This window comes from Sceloporus undulatus, chromosome 2, assembly GCF_019175285.1.
Source record: "Sceloporus undulatus isolate JIND9_A2432 ecotype Alabama chromosome 2, SceUnd_v1.1, whole genome shotgun sequence".
NCBI lineage: Eukaryota > Metazoa > Chordata > Lepidosauria > Squamata > Phrynosomatidae > Sceloporus > Sceloporus undulatus.
The window spans coordinates 61,350,108-61,356,607 of record NC_056523.1 but is presented as its reverse complement, the minus strand read 5'-3'; the positions used below and the strand labels follow the sequence as shown (position 1 = coordinate 61,356,607).

The following is a 6,500-nucleotide window of genomic DNA, read 5'->3' as shown; positions in this document are numbered from 1 at the left end:
TCCTCTAACAATATATTACATTTAAAACATATGGATAGCCCACATCACTGAAAAAGGAGCAATTCTCACCATTCCAAACTAGTCTTTGACAGAAGCCAAAAGATTTTTGAGTAAGTCATATGGAAAGCACTGAACCAGATGTCATAGAAGGAATAGGGTACAATTTTAGATTTATGTAGCCAAAACAACCAGCTGAGGAAAAATAAGAAAAGAGAGCCTCCATCTTTACTTACCCAAGTCCCCAAAGAGGCAATACCACAGTCAAAGTAGAAAACTTCATAAGCACAGTTTAAGGATCAGCACAAAAGCCAACAGTTTAAAGGATATTTATATAGACATTCACTACTGTTATACAAATCCCTTCTCAGCCACTTTCCCCACTCCATTGACATGAGAAATGCATAGTTTGGAAAAAATGAAGTTGGGTGAATGTAAAATGAAAGTTTGAAAGCAGAAATATCTCTCTGTTCTCTTCACTTGTTTGCTGCTGATGCCTCATTTCTCTGCTTGGGTTTCCATGGCTGTCACAATGCCTAGGGCAATGATTGCCAACCCTAGAGTAAATCAAGTTGGCAATGCATGTATCAAAAATATTCCTAACAAAATTAACTGTTAGGAGTTTCCGCAGAGCACCAGCTGGCAGAAGACGATTATCGAAGATGACAGACATGAAACGGGCAAACCTAACCACTGCAAGAGTCAAAGCAAACTTCATCACAGCCATGCCTTTCCAAAAGACAGTAGCAAGCATGTCTGGCAAATGCAGAAAGATCTGGGTTTCAAAATCAGTCTGATTTAATAGCAATGCTTTTAAGCCATGAAAAAAAAAAAAAACAGGAATTCTCTTATTCCTCTAGCCCACAATCGCCATAACATGTTCTCTTTCCAACACTATTCTTACCAGCCAGAGTTCTTTGGATCAGCTGTCAGAAATAGAATCCTGCTATCTGCATCCCAGATTAAAGGAAGACGTATCACAGCTGCAGTTCTCCATCAACAGATTCTGATGAGACGTAACTAAGTTATATTTCCATGCTGCTGAGCATCAGTCCGCCCAAACCCAGCATTGTTACTCATTAGCAAAACTGCATTGCCTGTATCTTATTAACTTAGCTCTGTGTGGAACAATGAACGTATGATCTTCTCAAGAAAGGAGGATTTTTTTGTTTAAAGTGTGCTGCTATCTTGTTCCAAGTGGAACACTGGGGGCGTAACCTGACAAAAAGCACAACCTGTTATCATTTCCTGTTTTAAAAAATTCCCTACGATGCCATCTAAACTGCAAGGTCCATATCAAGTCTATAATTAAAGAGCAAGTGGAAAAAAAGAACTGAAAAACAGGTTACCCTATCCTGTTTTTCCTACCAGCACCACTAAGTGATTGAAAAAAAATTAACTCTTCTTTACCTCTATGAAGAAAGTAATATACAGCTTCTTACTATCAGAGCCACAACCCAGTGGTATGTGTGCACACAGACACACAACCCAATTTCCTCCTAAATTAGCCTTTTAGAAAACTCCTCAAACTGCTATTTGAAATCTCTTAAATTCCAATCATGATGTGAGTATTCAAATTAAGACATTTTAAAAAGAACTGCACTCTTTCATACTGATTCCACCTCCTGCCCCATTTAATTTTCTATTTATTAAAAAAATGGATCACATTCAATAAACTGTACTGGAATGGGAGATAGTTTAAACAAGCAGTTTGCAGGTATCCTCTCATAAAGTAATGCTGTGGATTGTGCCCATGTTCATCTCTCTTAATCTTTGTCATGGATAACTAACCTTTGAAAACAAAATGATTTGTAACAGACAGAAGCCATACTCTACAAAGAGTCAACAGAGACAAGATTCATGAAGATGCTTCCAGAATTGGGTACCAGCTAGACTTTAGAATTGCTTTCTTCTGTATGACTTTACTCACATAGAAATAACATGCTATATAGCTTGGGTCCAGGCTGTCAGAGTGACAGTATTCCCCACATAAACCTGTCCAAACAGTAAGAATAATTCTCAGATGCCCAACATTTGACAGTGTAGCTGCTCAAGACAGGTACTTGTCAATCATTTCAGACACTGTGGTGTGTTTTTAAGTTTGCTCTGTTGCTTTTTACAGAACTAGCTGAAATGATACGTACAGGTTGCTTACCTGTAACGGTGTTTCTTCGAGTGGTCATCTGCGAATACATACAAATGGGTTTCACTGCGCCTGCGCAGTGCTGCTCGGAACCTACTGGAATCACTGTGCAGAGCTCACTCTGCACAAATTGCAACTTTTTGGCGGTAAATCGGGGGGGGGCTAACACTAATTTACTAAAATACAATTACAATTATATCAAAATCTACTTCCCTCCCCCCCTAAAAAGTTATTAAATCAATTATTATTAAAACCAACAAACTTAAAACAACATAACGCATACACACCATACAAAACAGACAAAAACAAACAGAAAACTGGTGCAGCATTCCACTCAAATTTCCAGAGAGAACCTTAGGGACGCTCATGAGAAGAGGGTTCCTGAGGCTGGGATTATACCAGGAAAGGCTGCCAGAAGTGATCCGTCTTGACAGCCTTTTTAAAGCTGTCATAAAATGTCAGTTGATGGATCTCGTCCGGCAGGTCGTTCCATAATCAGCGGCGACAACAGAAAACCGCCCTCTGGGAGGTAGCCGAAAGCCTGTATCTTGAGCTGCAGCAAATTCCTCCCAGAGGACCGGAATGTGCGGGAGGAAATATGGGAGGAGGTGGTCCCTGAGATAGTTTGGACCCAAGCCATTAAGGGCTTTAAAGGTGATAACCAACACCTTGTACTGGGCCCGGAAACTAATGGGCAGCCAGTGGAGGGACTTTAATACCGGAGTAATATGGTCCCTCTCGATGTCTGACACACCTGGCCGCCATATTCTGCACTAATTGCAGTTTCCGAATCAGACAAAAGGGTAGCCCCATGTAAGCGCATTACAGAAATCTAGACGTGAGGTTACCAGCGCTGTACAAAGTCTCGAGATCCCTGCTTCCAGAAAAGGGCGCAGTTGGCGATCAGCCGAAGCTGATAACGGCGCTCCTGACTGGTCGCATTTACCTGATTTGTCATCAGGAGCGACGAGTCAAGGAGCACACCCCCAGACGGCGAACACAGTCACTGGAGGAGAGTGTGACCCCATCCAGAACGGGGATTGCAACCCCGATTCTTGGTTTAGGGGCTGCTACCGTGAGCACCTCCGTCTGTCCGCATCAGTTTCAATCTGTTTTTCCTCATCCAGCCCATTACTGCCCGAAGACATTCTTGAGAGAAGAGATGCCATCAAGATTTGAGGCCGACGAACGAGACATGGAGAAATAGATCTGGGTGTCATCAGCGTACTGATAACACCCAGCTCCATAACTCCGAACATCTCACACAGCGGCTTCATATAGGTGTTAATAACATCGGGGACAGTATAGCACCCTGTGGTACCCCACAGGTGAGCTCCCTTTTACGGGAGCAGCTGTCCCCGAGCAGCACCCTCTGGGACCTGCCCGAGAGGAAGACCGAACCACTGCAATGCAGTGCCTCCGATACCTAACCCAGTCAGGCGGTCCAAGAGGATGCCATGATCTATTGTGTCGAAAGCCACTGAGAGGTCTAGGAGCACCAACAGGGTCACACTACCCCTGTCGATGCTCAACGCAATCGTCGGTCAAGGCAACCATGGCAGTCTCAACCCAAAGCCTGTCCTGAAGCCATTTGAAATGGGTCTAGATAATCGGTTTCATCCAAGACAATTGGAGTTGAAGAGCAACCGCCCTCTCGATCACCTTGCTCAAAAATGGTAGTAAAGAGACTGGCCTGTAATTATTCATATCCAGGGGGTCAAGGAAAGTTTTTTTTCAGAAGTGCTTAACAGCCGCTTCCTTCAAACAAGGTGGAATATGTCCTTCCGAAGGACACATTGATGATATCCATAAGGAACTTCCTCAATGCATCCCCCCGGACGGCCAGCCATGATGGGGCAAGTTCGAGAGGGCAAGTTTTTTCCTCACCCTACCAAGGAGCTTGTCCACGTTCATCAGTACTCACAGATTGCAGCTGATCCAGAATAACTTCATCGACGAGTCCTGGGACACCTTGCCTATAGTTTCGTTGAAATATTGGCGTCTAAGTTGGCTCTTATCTGAGAGATTTTCACAAAGAAGTTATTAAATGCGTCGCAGCAGGCCATCGTTGGGTTAAGTAAAGGATTTGGCGCAGGGATACCTGCGTCAGCTCCCTCACCACCCTAAACAGCTCTGCTGGATGAGACTCTGCAGATGCAATACGTGTAGAGAGGAAGGATCTCTTCGCTGCACGTATTGCCTCCCGATAGGACCAAAGAAAGTTCCTATGGCGAGTTCTGTCAGATAAGAGTCAAGTCTTCCGCCACTGTGCTCTAGTCGTTGTCCAAGCCGCTTCATATCCTAAGTCTCTGGTGTATACCATGGCTTACGGTTTGAAGCGGAATGGCAAGGACGCTTGGGAGCGATCGGTCGATAGCCCTGGGGAGATCAGTACGTCCAATTTCTTTTTTGAAAATAGCAATTTCTGGTTGGAATTGCATACAAACGACTAGCCGTCTGTTCACTGGGGTGCATGTGTATGATATAAGATAGTCCTCAGATTTACTTAGCACACAAGAGTTAAACCACAATAAATCAAGTGCAGATTAAAAATTCAATTGCTATAAATTAAATTAATGTCCTCTAACAAATATTACATTTAAAACATATGGAGCCACATCACTGAAAAGGAGCAATTCCACCATTCCAAACTAGTCAATGACAGAAGCAAAAAGATTTTTGAGTAAGTCATATGGAAAGCACTGAACCAGATGTCATAGAAGGAATAGGGTACAATTTTTAGATTTATGTACGCCAACACAACCAGCTGAGGAAAATAAGAAAGAGAGCCTCATCTTTACTTACCCAAGTCCCCAAAGAGGCAATACCACAGTCAAAGTAGAAACTTCATAAGCACAGTTTTAAGGATCAGCACAAAAGCCAACAGTTTAAAGGATATTTATATAGAATTCACTACTGTTATACAAATCCCTTCTCAGCCACTTTCCCCACCCATGAACATGAGAAATGCATAGTTTGGAAAAATAAGTTGGGTGAATGTAAAATGAAAGTTTGAAAGCAGAAATATCTCTCTGTTCTCTTCACTTGTTTGCTGCTGATGCTCAATTCTCTGCTTGGGTTTCCATGGCTGTCACAATGGCCTAGGGCAATGAATTGCCAACCCTAGAGTAAATCAAGTTGGCAATGCATGTATCAAAAATATTCCTAACAAAATTAACTGTTAGGAGTTTCCGCAGAGCACAGCTGGCAGAAGACATAATCGAAGATGACAGACATGAAACGGGCAAACCAACCACTGCAAGAGTCAGAAAAAAACAATTCATCACAAGCCATGCCTTTCCAAAAGACAGTAGCAAGCATGTCTGGCAAATGCAGAAAGATCTGGGTTTCAAATCAGTCTGATTTAATAGCAATGCTTTTAAGCCATGAAAAAAAAAAAAACAGGAATTCTCTTATTCCTCTAGCCCAACAATCGCCATAACATGTTCTCTTTCAACAACTATTCTTACCAGCCAGAGTTCTTGGATCAGCTGTCAAAATAGAATCCTGCTATCTGCACCCAGATTAAAGGAAGACGTATCACAGCGCAGTTCTCATAAACAGATTCTGTAGACGTAACTAAGTTTATATTTCCATGCTGCTGAGCATCAGCCGCCCAAACCCAGCATTGTTACTCATTAGCAAAACTGCATTGCCTGTATCTTATAACTTAGCTCTGTGGGAACAATGAACCTATGATCTTCTCAAGAAAGGAGGATTTTTTTGTTTAAAGTGTGCTGCTATCTTGTTCCAAGTGGAACACTGGGGCGTAACCTGACAAAAGCACAACCTTTATCATTTCCTGTTTTAAAAATTCCCTACGTGCCATCTAAACTGCAAGGTCCATATCAAGTCATAATTAAAGAGCAGTGGAAAAAAGAACTGAAAAACAGGTTACCCTATCCTGTTTTTCCTACCAGCACCACTAAGTGATTGAAAAAAAATTAACTCTTCTTTACCTCTATGAAGAAAAGTAATATACAGCTTCTTACTATCAGAGCCACAACCCAGTGTATGTGTGCACACAGACACACAACCCAATTTCCTCCTAAATAGCCTTTTAGAAAACTCCTCAAACTGCTATTTGAAATCTCTAAATTCCAATCATGATGTAGAGTATCAAATTAAGACATTTTAAAAAGAACTGCACTATTTCATACTGATTCCACCTCCCCCACCATTTAATTTTCTATTTATAAAAAAATGGATCACATTCAATAAACTGTACTGGAATGGGAGATAGTTTAAACAAGACGTTTGCAGGTACCTCTCATAAAGTAATGCTGTGGATTGTGCCCATGTTCATCTCTCTAATCTTTGTCATGGATAACTAACCTTGAAAACCTTTGTATCTGTAACT

At 41.9% G+C, this 6,500-nt stretch overlaps 1 protein-coding gene across 1 annotated transcript in view; it reads right to left on the bottom strand.

The window, feature by feature from the left end:
- Window positions 1-921, bottom strand: part of FGD3 (FYVE, RhoGEF and PH domain containing 3) — a 122,357-nt gene extending 121,436 nt beyond the window's left edge. The window contains exon 1 of the mRNA XM_042451017.1: window positions 902-921. The gene's annotated coding sequence lies outside the window, so the exon portion shown is untranslated. The remainder of the gene's footprint in view (window positions 1-901) is intronic.
- Between the last annotated feature and the right edge of the window lie 5,579 nt (window positions 922-6,500).